We start from the raw sequence: 14,590 nt of genomic DNA, 5'->3' as shown, positions 1-14,590 counted from the left end.
TCTTATTGATGAAGAATGAACGTGCAGTTTTGAGGGAGACGTGTTCGCGTTTAACATACATCCAAAATGTCTGCGTCACATTCGCAGTGATATACGCAAATAGTCTGTATTATGTCTCACAGAAGAGATTCTCATTCTATGTTACGTTAAACGGAGTGCACGATGAGTCATCGACATCTTAGATTTATTTTTCCTGAAAGAGAACGTTTGTAGATTTTAAACGCATTTTAGTGTGATCATATTAGAGGCTTTTTTAAAGGAATACACCAGCATATAGCTGACAAGCATCAACTTGAAGAGCATTTGCTCTGACAGACATTATACAGTTGAAATCAGATTTATGAGCCCCCTCTGTTTATTTTTATCCCCAATTTCTGTTTAACGGAGAGATTTTTTTCAACATTTCTAATCATATTAGTTTTACTAACTCATCACTAATAACTGATTTATTTATCTTTGCCATGATGACAGTAAATAATATTTGACTAGATATTTTATAGACACTAGTATACATCTTAAAGTCACATTTAAAGGCTTAATTAGGTAAACTAGGCAGGTTAGAGTAATTAGGCAAGTTGTTATATAACGATGGTTTGTTGTGTAGAGCTGTGGTTCCCAACCCGAGACCCCCTTTTCCGCTGGAAAATATTGTATGTCCCCCCCTCCACATTTAATGATATTATCGCTCATTTAAGTTTGCAGTAATGATGACAAAAAATGTTGTTTTCAAACAAACGGTACGTTTACTATATCTACATTTGCACAAATAATAGCCTAATGCAGTGGTTCTCAAACTGTGGTACGTGCACCACTAGTGGTACGCAGGCTTCCTTCTAGCGGTACGCTGAGAAATGAAATATGTCATGTACATGCTACACACATTTCAATATTTATCAAAAATGATGTTTATAATATGCCATATATGACATAAAGCCTATATTTCTGAGGTAATCTGCCATGTTTTTTAACTTTGCAGAGTTGTAGCTGCTTTACTGGGCCTACTACGCTACTGTATTTCAATACTGCTCATTTTGGTGGTACTTGGAGAGACAGATTTTTTTCTGAGGTGGTACTTGATTAAAAAAGTTTGAGAACCACTGGCCTAATGTAAAATATAAAGCAAATCATCAGTAGGCCATTTGTAACTGAAAAATGTAAGCCTTTGACCTTTAAATTTGCCCTATTTGACATTCAATAACACAAATATCAGTATTTACACTGATGTATAAGGGAAAAAAATATATAGGCTATTACAATTTAATACTTGCATGTTATTTGTTTTGCTCTATCAAATGAAGTGAAGATTGCTGCGAATCAGCGAGATTCTAGCTGCGTCTCAAATGGCACACTATGCACTCATGTACTATGTACTTACACACTTAACAGCATAGTATATGCATGTAGTGTCGCCCCAAATGGAGCACTGTTTTTTTTACAAAACGGAAATTCAAACCGTTTCCCTGATGACGTTTGACGGTCGCCAAATTAGTGAAATAAATGACTGAAGTATCAGATAATGCCTGCCGTGAGTATTGCCGCATTCTCCATTAGGAGGCGCTATAATCACTCTCATAGGAGAATTTTGCTTTCACCATCCAAAATAAATAAAGTTATCCAACATGTGCGCCTGATAGCTCCGCCCTTTCAATGTGAGCAAACCTGCGGTCGTTGAGTGCGTGAAGTGTCCATCAATACACACTTCATTTTAGCGGCTGACTGAGTGCATCATCCGGGTAATTAAAGTGCTCTTATTATTTTTAGAGTTTTCAGTGTGAACTTACTACTGACATTATTTATACTACAAAATGGCATATAATAGTGCATAAGTATGTGATTTGGGACGCAGCTTCTGTCTTTTTTGTGCAGAACGGATTACAAAATTGTCCATCTTTTGATGAGGGGGTGGGTTGTAGGTTGCTAGTTGACCATCAACCGTTTTCCCAGAGGATGACAAGCTGACAAAACATTGCTGTCGCTCTGATACACGTTTTATCTATCGAAAAAAATTACAAAGCACTGTTTGGTGTTCGGTGTTGGTCTGAGAAAACTAATCTTACCGAAATATGAATATTCCATATCACAGTTCTTGTCACGTGACTTGCGGTGAGCTCGCGGGAGTCATTGGCACCTCCATTGGAAACAGCAAACTTGTGCAAATTCTAGAAATGCGCGATATATGAACAGCCCCATTTACGATCTCAGTTGATCTTCTTGCAGAGCCATGCTGGATTCATCTGATTTGTTGACAAATGGGTTGCAAATCCATACCTTGGCAGTTCGTGGGCAGACATTTTCTAAAGACGCCTGTTTCTTACTCATTTTGCTACTTGTGGGTTAAATCTGGGCGCTCAAGTGACTGAGATGAAAGCGAGAGTATGCTTATTTAAAAAAAAAAAAAGACTTTTCATAATAAATATTTCATAATATTAGATTCAGATAATAAAATGGAAATAATTAATGATTTATTGTGCGGCCTGGTACCAATTGATCCACGGACCAGTGGTTGAGGACCACTGAGCTACGGGATAAAATGAACTAAGGCAACATGATCATTCTCCTAATTGTCCACTGCTAAGAAATGTTTTAAACATGACGCGACCCCCACAGAGCTCGCTGAGGCCCCCTTGTGGGCCGCGACCCCCCTGTTGGGAACTGCTGATGTAGACTATCGAAAAAATATAGCCTAAAGGGGCTAATAATGTTGTCCTTAAAATGGTGCTTAAAAAAATTAAAAACTGCTTTTATTCTGGCTGAAATAAAACAAATAAAACTTCTCTAGAAGAAAAAATATTATCAGACATACTGTGAAAATTTCCTTGCTCTGTTAAACATCATTTGGGAAATATAAAAAAAAGAAAGAAAATTAAAAGGTGGGCTAATAATTCTGACTTCAACATTGTGTCCAAAACCTCACTACAGAACCAGTTTTTCATGCATCTATTTTAATATATCACCATAAACCGAAACGCCATCATGAGATCAGTCAGTATATATCCGAGTTGAGACGTGTGTTGTCCCGTAGCAGGTTGTTCTTCTCTATGCATCCTCTTTGTGGCCAGCTAAATCACATTACCCTTACGGCTACTGAGAGACAATTCATCTGAAGCTTTCCCCCATTTCAGAAAGCTGCTCTAAGCTGATTTGCAATGACTGAGAGATGAAGACAGCGGTGTATTTTAAGACAAGGCGAAGCGAGCTGTTTCTGAATCAGCACAGAACGATTTTATTATGAAGCAGTATCATCACTGTAAACTCAATGTGGTGGATCTCTCTCTCTCTCGTCCTCACACTGACTGTGTTCATGTATTGCCTTGTATATAATCTAAAGATGTAAATATTCTCTATTTTTTGACTTATCGTTAGCAGACCGCGCGTTCTTCAGGATCTGAAACCGCTTTTTGGAGACTATCTGCTTTTCTCTTTCCTATCTATGGGTGAATCTCATGAAAACGGCTCATATTTCAGCACGGTGTGACTGATACTGTGCACAGAGGGGGGAAATGAGGGTAATCAAGCTTATTTGACCAATAATGATTACTGCTGCACTTCTGATGTGTGTGTTGATTTTCATTATTGTAATACAATATCTAAATTAATGTATTAAATATATATATATATATATATATATATATATATATATATATATATATATATATATATATATATATATATATATATATATACAGGGTGGCCATTTATATGGATACACCTTAATAAAATGGGATTGGTTGGTGATATTATTGTCCTGTTCATAGCACATTAGTATATGTGAGGGGGCAAACTTTTCAAGATGGGTGGTGACCATGGTGGCCATTTTGAAGTCGGCCATCTTGGATCCAACTTTTGTTTCTTTTTAATAGGAAGAGGGTCATGTGACACATCAAACTCATTAGGAATTTCACAAGAAAAACAATGGTGTGCTTGGTTTTAACGTAACTTTATTCTTTCATGAGTTATTTAAAAGTTTCTGACCACTCATAAAAAGTGTTCAATATGCTGCCCATTGTGTTGGATTGTCAATGCAACCCTCTTCTCCCACTCTTTACACACTGATAGCAACACCGCAGGAAAAACGCCAGCACAGGCTTCCAGTATCCGTAGATTCAGGTGCTGCACATCTTGTATCTTTACACCATAGACAATTGCCTTCAGATGACCCTAAAGATAAAAGTCTAAGGGGGTCAGATCAGGAGATCTTGAGGGCCATTCAACTAGCCCATGAAGACCAATCCAATTTTCAGGAAACTGTTCATCTAGGAATGCTCGGACCTGACACCCATAATGTGGTGGTGCACCATCTTGCTGGAAAAACTCGTGCATAAAGAGGGAAACACATCATCATGTAGCATTTTCAAATATCCAGTGGCCTTGAGCTTTCCATTGATGAAGAATGGCCCCACTATCTTTGTTGTCTATGGTGTGAAGATACAAGATGTGCAGCACCTGAATCTACGGATACTGGAAGCCTGTGCTGGCGTTTCTCCTGCGGTGCTGCTATCAGTGTGTGAAGAGTGGGAGAAGAGGGTTGCATTGACAATTCAACACAATGGGCAGCACATTGAACACATTTTATAAGTGGTCAGAAACTTGTAAATAACTCACGAAAGAATAAAGTTACGTTAAAGCCAAGCACACCATTGTTTTTCTTGTGAAATTCCCAATAAGTTTGATGCGTCACATGACCCTCTTCCTATTGAAAAAAACAAAAGTTGGATCCAAGATGGCCGACTTCAAAATGGCCACCATGGTCACCACCCGTCTTGAAAAGTTTGCCCCCTCACATATACTAATGTGCCACAAACAGGACGTCATTATCACCTACCATTCACATTTTATTAAGGTTTACCCTAAATGGCCCACCCTGCATATGAAGAGTTTAGATGCAAAAACCTCTAAATGCATCTGAAGTCTTCTCCTAAAATGAGCATTTCTCTATGTTTATGTTCTGTTATTTCACTTTAAAGGCAATGAAAAGAACTTATTCGTCATTATAAAAGTAAAATTTTAGAGCCAAGACACAAGAGCAGGAGAAAAATGCTCATTTTAGAAGAAAATATCAAGAGTTTTTTGCATTTAAACTGTTCATATGCATTTATTAACATCAACTGGCATGAATTCAGGACACTAAGCATTGCTTAACATTGCAAACAATGATACTTTTGTGATATTCACCCATATTTTTCTCTATATCTCTGTCTTTAGAGCAACACGCTAATCAAAATGACTTAAAATAAATAAAAAATTTTCTAAAATTAATATTTTTTGCATTAAAGAAAATTAAGAGGCGCCGCTGATATCGGCTGTGCTCCATTTAGCTCTGTTCCTCATCTGTTTACCTATTTTTTTGTATTGAGTATTTTTAGTTTGCTTTGGTTTCTCTTCTATGTTGATGCTGTGGAGAGTTAGTTGACTGGCCATCAGTTCCGGGTCAAAGGTTGTGGCAAATGCTTAACTGTGCGTGTGTGAGCCTCTGCACTATGCCATTCGCTACACAGACGCTCTTTACCAATAAAACATGGACATTTTGGCTTTAGAAACTCTTGACTGTGTGTCTTTATGCTTGATATGATGTGCTGTAAACACTTTATGAATACAGATGTATACCGATGTTGTGCAGCCGGAGAGGTTACACTTTAAAAGAGGAGTGGCCTGTGCCCTTTAACAGCCAATCGGTAATGCTTGCAGGATATGAGCTATGCTTTTGGGGGCGGATCTTTATTAAGAGGGGTGAATTTGGGCATTTTTAGCTAGCTAGTTCTAAGGGCGACACGGTGGCTCAGTGGTTAGCACTGTGGCCTCACAGCAAGAAGGTCGCTGGTTCGAGTCTCACCTGGGTCATTTAGCATTTCTGTGTGGAGTTTGCATGTTCTCCCCGTGTTGGCGTGGGTTTGCTCCGGGTGCTCCGGTTTTCCCCACAGTCCAAACACATGTTAAATAAACTGAATTAGCCGTAGTGTATGGGAATGAGTGTGTTTGGGTGTTTCCCAGTACTGGGTTGCAGCTGAAAGGGCGTCCACTGTGTAAAACACATGCTGGAATAGTTGGTGGTTCATCCAGCTGTGGCAATTAGAGTTAATTAGTTCTTTTTGCAGTTTATAGATGATTTATAGATGATTAACTGGTTTTCATTGAGGAAAACACTGGATGAGTTAAGACTACTGCAATGATCAGGCATGAATATCCTTCAAATTAAACATTGAAGAGGGGAGGGGCCTGTGCCATTTAGTTTTTTTAGCCAATCAGTAATCTTTAATGAATTTAAAGGTTATAAATAATGCTTTCAGCACTGTTGACTGAATCTTTGAATTATTTTTTGTCTTGTAGTTTCTAGATGAGTAAATCAGAGGTTTTCAGAATCAGACTATTCATTCATTCATTAGTTCCTTATTTATCAGGGGTCCCCAAAGTGGAATGAACCACCAACTATTATGCATGGGAAATAGTGGAAATAGTGGGAAACACCCATACACACTCTTTCTTAGTCTCTACACTGCAAAAAATGCTTTTCTTACTTTGATTTTTTGTCTTGTTTCTAGTCCAAATATCTAAAAACTCTTAAATCAAGAATAATTTTCTGGACAAGCAAAACATACTGTCTTGTTTGAAGATATAATATGCCAAAATTAAGTGAGTTTTCCCTTAAAACAAGCTAAATAATCTGCCAATGGGGTAAGCAAAGTAATCTTATGTCAAAAGGAAAAACAAGATTATTTTGCTTACCCCATTGGCAGATTATTTAGCTTGTTTCAAGGGAAAACTCCCTTAATATTGGCATATTATTTCTGAAAACAAGACAATATATTTTGCTTGCCTAGAAAATTTTTCTTGATATAAGAATTATTAGATATTTGGACTAGAAACAAGACAAAAAAAATCTAAGTAGGAAAAGCATTTTTTTGCAGTGTTTCAGGGGTTGACACAGTGGAATGAACCACCAACTATTCTGGCATATGTTTTTCCCAGCGGATACCTTTCCAGCAGCAACCCAGTACTGGGAAACACCCATACACACTCATTCACACACACTCATACACTATGGCCAATTTAATTTCTCCAATTCCCCTATAACGCATGTGTTTGGACTGTCGGAGGAAACCAGAACACCCGAGGAAACCCACACCAACACTGGGAGAACATGCAAACTCTACACAGAAATTACCCAGCCAGGACTCGAATCGGCGACCTTCTTGCTGTAAGGCAACAGAGCTAACCACTACGCCACCATGTCACCAGAATCAATTATACACTGTAAAACAGGAGTCACCAATCCTGGTCCTGGAGGGCCGGTGTCCCTTCTTGCTCCATCTTGCCTCAACACACCTGCCTGGATGTTTCAAGTATACCTAGTAAGACCTTGATTAGCTTGTTCAGGTGTGTTTGATTAGGGTTGGAGCTAAAATCTGCTGGACACCGGCCCTCCAGGAACAAGTTTGGTGACCACTGCTGTAAAAAAATAAGCTTTTCTTACTCAGAGTTTTTGTCTTGTTTCTAGTCCAAATGTCTAAACAATTCTTAAATCAAGAAGCATTTTCTGGACAAGCAAAACATTCTGCCTTGTTTTAAGAAATAATGAGTCAAATTAAGCGAGTTTCTTCCTTAAAACAAGCCAAATAATCTGCCAAAGGGGTCAGCAAAATGATCATGTCAGAAGGAAGAACTAGATCATTTTGCTTACGCCTTTGGAAGATAGTTTTGCTTGTTTTAAGAAGAAAACTGACTCAGTTTTAACATATTATTTCTTAAAACAAGACAATATGTTTTGCTTGATTTAAGAATTTGTATATATTTGGACTAGAAACTTGAGCAAGACAGTTTTTTTTGCAGTGCATGTGGGATCTGGAACCAACACAGAAGCACAATTACACTTTTAGAAAACCGCTGTGGTGTTTTAACCTGATTTCGGCACAGATATGGATAAAGGACATACACTGGGTAAAAGGTCATTAAAAGAACAGTTAGGGTCTTGCATATTTTACCCAAATTTGGTTTTAAAAGCCCCAGATTTTATTTTCAGAGTGTCAATAGTCTTTTTGAGTAAATAAGTTCTTAAATGAATACTGAACAGGTTTGGCGGTGTGCATTTTTGTTAAACCAATCGATCTGAATGTGGCTTATGTTTGGGAATAGATATCCATCTTAATTATCCTTAAAATTAAATATTCATTCATTTGGATTAGTCTCTATTTCAGGGGTTGTCACAGTGGAATGAACCACTAACTGTTCAGGCATATGTTTTTTTGCAGCGGATACCCTTCCAGCTCCAACCCAGTACTGGGAAACACCCATACACACTCATTCACACTCCTGCACACTTATACACTATGGCCAATTTAATTTCTCTAATTCACCTATAGCGCGTGTGTTTGGACTGTTGGAGAAAACACACACCAACACGAGGAGAACAAGCAAACTCCACACAGAAATGTCCAAGCTGGGACTCGAACCAACAACCTTCTTGCTGTGAGGCAACAGAGCTAACCACTGCACCACCATGTCACCTTATACACTGCAAAAAGTGCTTTTCTTACTCTTACGAGTTTGTCTCGTTTCTAGTCCAAATGTCTACAAATTCTTAAATCAAGAAGCATTTTCTGGACAAGCAAATCATTTTGTCTTGTTTTAAGAAATAATGAGTCAAATTAAGCGAGTTTCTTCCTTAAAACAAGCCAAATAATCTGCCAAAGGGGTCAGCAAAATGATCATGTTCAAAAGGAAGAACTAGATCATTTTGCTGACCCCATTGAAATACTGATTTGCTTGTTTTAAGGAGAAAACTGACTCAGTTTTACATTTACATTTAGTCATTTAGCAGACGCTTTTATCCAAAGCGACTTACAAATGAGGACAAGGAAGCAATTTACACAACTATAAGAGCAACAATGAATAAGTGCTGTAGGCAAGTTTCAGGTGTGTAAGGTGTAAGAAGGAAAGCTTTATTAATGTAAGATTTTTTTTTTTTTGAGTACAGTTAGTGTGATATCCAGAGAGGCAATTGCAGATTAGGAAGTGAAGTGGAGACTAAATAGTTGAGTTTTTAGTCGTTTCTTGAAGACAGCGAGTGACTCTACCATTCTGATGCAGTTAGGAAGTTCATTCCAGTAACTAGGCAGATTGAATGCGAGAGTTTGGGAAAGTGATTTCTTCCCTCTTTGGGATGGAACCACGAAGTGACGTTCATTCACAGAACGCAAGTTTCTGGAGGGCACATAGATCTGCAGAAGTGAGAGCAGATAAGAGGAGCACAGCCAGAGGTCGCTTTATAAGCAAACATCAGAGCTTTGAATTTGATGCTAGCAGCAACTGGCAGCCAGTGCAAACGGATGAGCAGCGGAGTGACATTTGCACGTTTAGGTTCATTAAAGACCACTCGTCCTGCTGCGTTCTGGAGCAGCTGAAGAGGTTTGATAGAGTTAGCTGGAAGCCCGGCTAGAAGAGAGTTGCAGTAATCCAGTCTGGAGAGAACAAGAGCTTGAACAAGGAGTTGAGCTGCATGTTCAGATAAGAAGGGTCGGACCTTTCTGATGTTATAGAGTGTGAATCTGCAAGATCGAGCAGTTCTAGAAATGTGATCAGAGAAGTTTAGTTGGTCATCAATCGTTACTCCAAGGCTTTTCACCATTTTGGATGCAGTAATGGTTGCCCCATCCATCTGGATTAACATATTATTTCTTAAAACAACACAATATGTTTTGCTTGTCTAGAAAACGCTTTCTGATTTAGAAATTGTAGATGTTTGGACTAGAAACACTATAATATCGAAGTTACAAAGCGTTTTTTTTTTTTTTGTTGCAGTGTTTGATTTAAACCAACACAAGCACAGTTACACTTTTTAAAACCGCTGGGGTGTTTCAACTTGAATGTGGCACAAATTTTATTATCCATGTGTGAATAGTCTTTTTGGGTAAATAAGCTCTTAAGTGAACACTGAACAGGATTGGTGGTGTGCATTGTTGTTTGTTTAACCAATCAATCTGAATGTGGCTTATGCTTGGGAATGGAGTCAATTTCATCAACAGAATTATTAAGAAATATTCTTAAGATTAAACATTCATTCGTTCGGCTTTGTCCCTATTTACCACAGCGGAATGAACCGCCAACTATTCCAGCATACGTTTTACACAGCGGATGCTCTTCCAGCTGCAACCCGGTACTGGGAAACAAACACACACACACACACACACACTACATCCAATTTAGGGCGTACTCACACTATATACAGTTGCCTTGAATCGGGCCGAAGCACGATTTTCACCGCGAACACAGAGAGAACATGCAAACTCCACACAGAAATGTCAACTGATCCAGTAGGGGCTCAAACCAGTGTCCTTCTTCCACTGAGGTGACAGTGCTAACCACTGAGCCACCATGCAGCACTTAAAATAAAACACTAACCCCCGGTTTCACAGACAAGGCTTAAGCCTAGTCCTAGACTAAAATGTAAGTCTGAGCTGTTTCAACTGAAATAAAATTGCACTTTTTGATTTTTAAATATATCAGTGCCTTTATTTTGTTTCAAGATACACACCAATGATGTTTTTTTCTAAGCATGTTTGGAAAAATTACTTAAATGTACTAAATGAACTATGGCCTGGCTAGTCTAAGCCCTGTCTGTGAAACCGGGCCGAGATGTATTAATACATAGGGCGACGCAGTGGCACAGTAGGTTGCGCTGTCGGCTTACAGCAAGAAGGTCGCTGGTTCGAGCCTCGGCTGGATCAGTTGGCGTTTCTGTGTGGAGTTTGCATATTCTCCTTGTGTTCGGGTGCTCTGGTTTCCCCCACAGTCCAAAGACATGCAGGTGAATTGGGTAGGCTTAATTGTCCCTAATGTGTATGAGTGTGTTTGTGTGTGTGTGTGGATTTTTCCCAGAGATGGGTTGGGCTGGAAAGGTATTCGCTGCATAAAAACGTGCTGGATAAGTTGACGGTTCATTCCGCTGTGGCAACCCCAGATTAATAAAGGGAATAAGCCGACAAGAAAATGAATGAATGAATGAATGTATTAACACACTCATTAAAATTCACAGGCCCAGTACTAGTAATGACATAAATGTGAACCACACACGCTGATAAAGATGCTTGATGTTTATGTTTTGTGTTTGGCTGTTCTTGATTTTTAAGGTTCATTCAATGGCCAGACAATAGTTCATGTCTATTGGCATGGCATGTTTTGACAAGGCATGATTCCCCTTCTGCAATATCTCTCGTTTGTGTACTTTATGCATAGCTGCATTTTACGATCTGCATTTACCAAATGTTACCATGACCCCATCAGCTGAGGCCCACATTAAAACGTCTGTGTACCGTAAGGAATAATGCACAGTCAGATGCTCATTACTGCAAAATACACCCCGGCATGGCGATCGGCTCCTGTTTGTGAACATGACCAGACGACTGCACATCATCTGGCTTATTACACCGCGACTTCAGGAAATAAATCCATAGGAACTCAATGAATTCAACTGATTTTCTGTGAGGAGAGATTTGCATCATCATTATACCATAATACTAAGCAGAAGAATGTCCTGATTGACCACTTCTAAGAATAATGAAACCCAAAACAGGTCTTTTGATAGCGTGAAGAACATTATCATTATGTTCTTGTGGATTGAAAATATCGCATGGATGTTCTTCATGGACCCATTTATACCAATAAAGAGTACTATAGTTGACCAAACACACTGTAAAATAGGACGAATGAATCTTGTGAAATGCTCTTCCAGTTTGAAAAGTAGAATATAATAAATACGAGTAAGACTGTGATTATTGGCCAGTTTTGAGGGTGAGCTGCTGAATATTCTTGAACACTGTAAATCTGTTGTCCCCATCTCATTGCGGCCTCACCTACACCACACACACACACACGCACACACACACACACACGCACACAAGCGCGCTTCCTGCATACACTCCCTGCTCCCGCTGCAGTGTTTCCATAGCAACTGTGAGATGTGGGAAAGCCTCTGTCCTTCAGAACGGCATGAGGAGAGAAGAGAGGAGAGCAGTCAATAGAGGAGTGAAAACAGAGTGAAAGGAGGAGTGAGAAAAAGAGTGAAAACAGAGTGAAAGGAGGAGTGAGACGAAGAGTGAAAACGGAGAAAGGAGGAGTGAGAGGAGAAGTGAAAGTAGGGGTTAGAAGAGGAGTAAAAGGAGTGAAAACAGAGTGAAAAGAGGAGTGAGAAGAAGAGTAAAAGGAAGAGTGAAATGAGGAGTGAAAGGAGGAGTGAATACAGTGAAAGGAGTGAGAAGAGTGAAACAGAGTGAAAGGAGGAGTCAGAATGAGAGTGAAAGGAAGAGTGAGAAGAGGAGTGAAAACAGAGTGAAAAAAGGAGTCAGAAGAAGAGTTAAAGGAGGAGTGAGAGGAGGAGTGAGAAGAGGAGAGAGAAGAGGAGAGAGGAGGAGTGAAAGGAGGAGTGAGAAGAGGAGAGAGAAGAGGAGAGAGGAGGAGTGAAAGGAGGAGTCAGAAGAGTGAAAAGAGTGAAAGGGAAAGAGAAAAATTAAAAGAGGAGTGGCGAGAGGAGGAGTGAAAAGAGGAGGAGTGGCAAGAGGAGGAGTGACGAGAGGTGGAGTGCTGAGAGGAGGAGTGGCGAGAAGAGGAGTGACAAGAGGATGAGTGGTGAGGGAGGAGTGAAAAGAGGAGGAGTGGCGAGAGGAGGAGTGATGAGAGGAGGAGTGACGAGAGGAGGAGTGATGAGAGGAGGAGTGATGAGAGGAGGAGTGATGAGAGGAGGAGTGATGAGAGGAGGAGTGATGAGAGGAGGAGTGATGAGAGGAGGAGTGATGAGAGGAAGAGTGATGAGAGGAGGAGTGATGAGAGGAGGAGTGGCAAGAGGAGGAGTGACGAGAGGAGAGGTGACGGGAGGAGGAGTGACAAGAGGAGGAGTGGTGAGAGGAGGAGTGACGAGAGGAGGAGTGACAAGAGGAGGAGTGGTGAGAGGAGGAGTGAAAAGAGGAGTGGCGAGAGGAGGAGTGACTAGAGGAGGAGAGGTGAGAGGAGTGACTAGAGGAGGAGTGGTGAGAGGAGGAGTGACTAGAGGAGGAGTGGTGAGAGGAGGAGTGGCGAGAGGAGGAGTGGCAAGAGGAGGAGTGAAGAGAGGAGGAGTGGCAAGAGGAGGAGTGACGAGAGGAGGAGTGATGAGAGGAGTGAAGGAGTGACGAAAGGAGGAGTGACGAGGAGGAGTGACGAGAACAGGAGTGGTGAGAGGAGAAGTGGCAGGAGGACGAGTGGCGAAAGGAGTGGCGAGAGGAGGAGTGGCAAGAGGAGGAGTGGTGAGAGGAGGAGTGGCGAAAGGAGGAGTGAAAAGAGGAGGAGTGGCGAGAGGAGTAGTAATGAGAGGAGGAGTGACGAGAGGAGGAGTGGCGAAAGGAGAAGTGGCAAAAGGAGGAGTGGCGAGAGGAGGAGTGGCGAAAGGAGTGGCGAGAGGAGGAGTGGCAAGAGGAGGAGTGGTGAGAGGAGGAGTGGCGAGAGGAGGAGTGGCAAGAGGAGGAGTGGCGAGAGGAGGAGTGGCGAAAGGAGGAGTGGCAAAAGGAGGAGTGAAAAGAGGAGGAGTGGCGAGAGGAGTAGTGATAAGAGGAGGAGTGGCGAAAGGAGAAGTGGCAAAAGGAGGAGTGGCGAGAGGAGTAGTGATAAGAGGAGGAGTGGCGAGAGGAGGAGTGGTGAGAGGAGTAGACTGGTGTTGGTCTGCAGTGATGTCGCTCTCCTACTGACTCCTCATGTGGTTGTCAGATGGACACAGTGAGTCTGCTGGCTGTTACTCTGGTAAATGTGTGTAGAGTGGTGTATCCAGCAGTCGCTCAGCTCAGCGTTGTGTTTGCGCTGCTGTTGCGTTTGACATATATCGGCCAGTTGTTGTTAATCAGTTTCAGCATCTGTGAGCGTCTGCATCAGTAGCGAGGCCTCTGTTTCCATGACAACCACAGGCTGAAAATAGCTCTCTCTCTCTCTCTCTCTCTCTCTCTCTCTCTCTCTCTCCCCCCCCCCCTTCTCTCTCTCTCTCTCTCTCTCTCTCCCTCACATGCATGTATTTATTGTCTCTGAAGACGTGCCAGTGTGTTTCTCCTCATTGGCTTCTCCTCCCTCTGCTTCGCCAGGCTCACCTCTCTGCTCTCCTCCATCTCCACACATATATAGTGGCTCAGTTGCCATGGAAACCTGCAGAAACTATGGTGATGGCCGCACAGCCTCGCCTCAGCAGCACCGAGCGGCTGAGCACAACTGCATGCAATGATTTATGCAAATTAATACAGTAAATTGGCCAAGTCAAACTGAAAGGACATTGTTTTGATGCTGTCAGAACAGATGTATATATACAGCTCAAGTCAGAATTATTAGCCCCCCTGAATATCTATTCCCCAGTCTCTGTTTAACGGAGAGAAGCTTATTTTCAACACATTTCTAAACATAATAGTTTTAATAACTCATTTCTAATAACTGATTTTTCTTTTATCTTTGCCATGATGACAGTAAATAATATTTGACTAAATTTTTCAAGACACTATTCAGCTTAAAGTGACATTTAAAGGCTTAATTAAGTTAATTAGGCGAGTCATTGTATAACAGTGGTTTGTTCTGTAGACAATCAAAACAAATA

The sequence above is a fragment of the Danio rerio genome, chromosome 24, assembly GCF_049306965.1.
Source record: "Danio rerio strain Tuebingen ecotype United States chromosome 24, GRCz12tu, whole genome shotgun sequence".
Taxonomy (NCBI): domain Eukaryota; kingdom Metazoa; phylum Chordata; class Actinopteri; order Cypriniformes; family Danionidae; genus Danio; species Danio rerio.
This window is presented reverse-complemented; position numbering follows the sequence as displayed.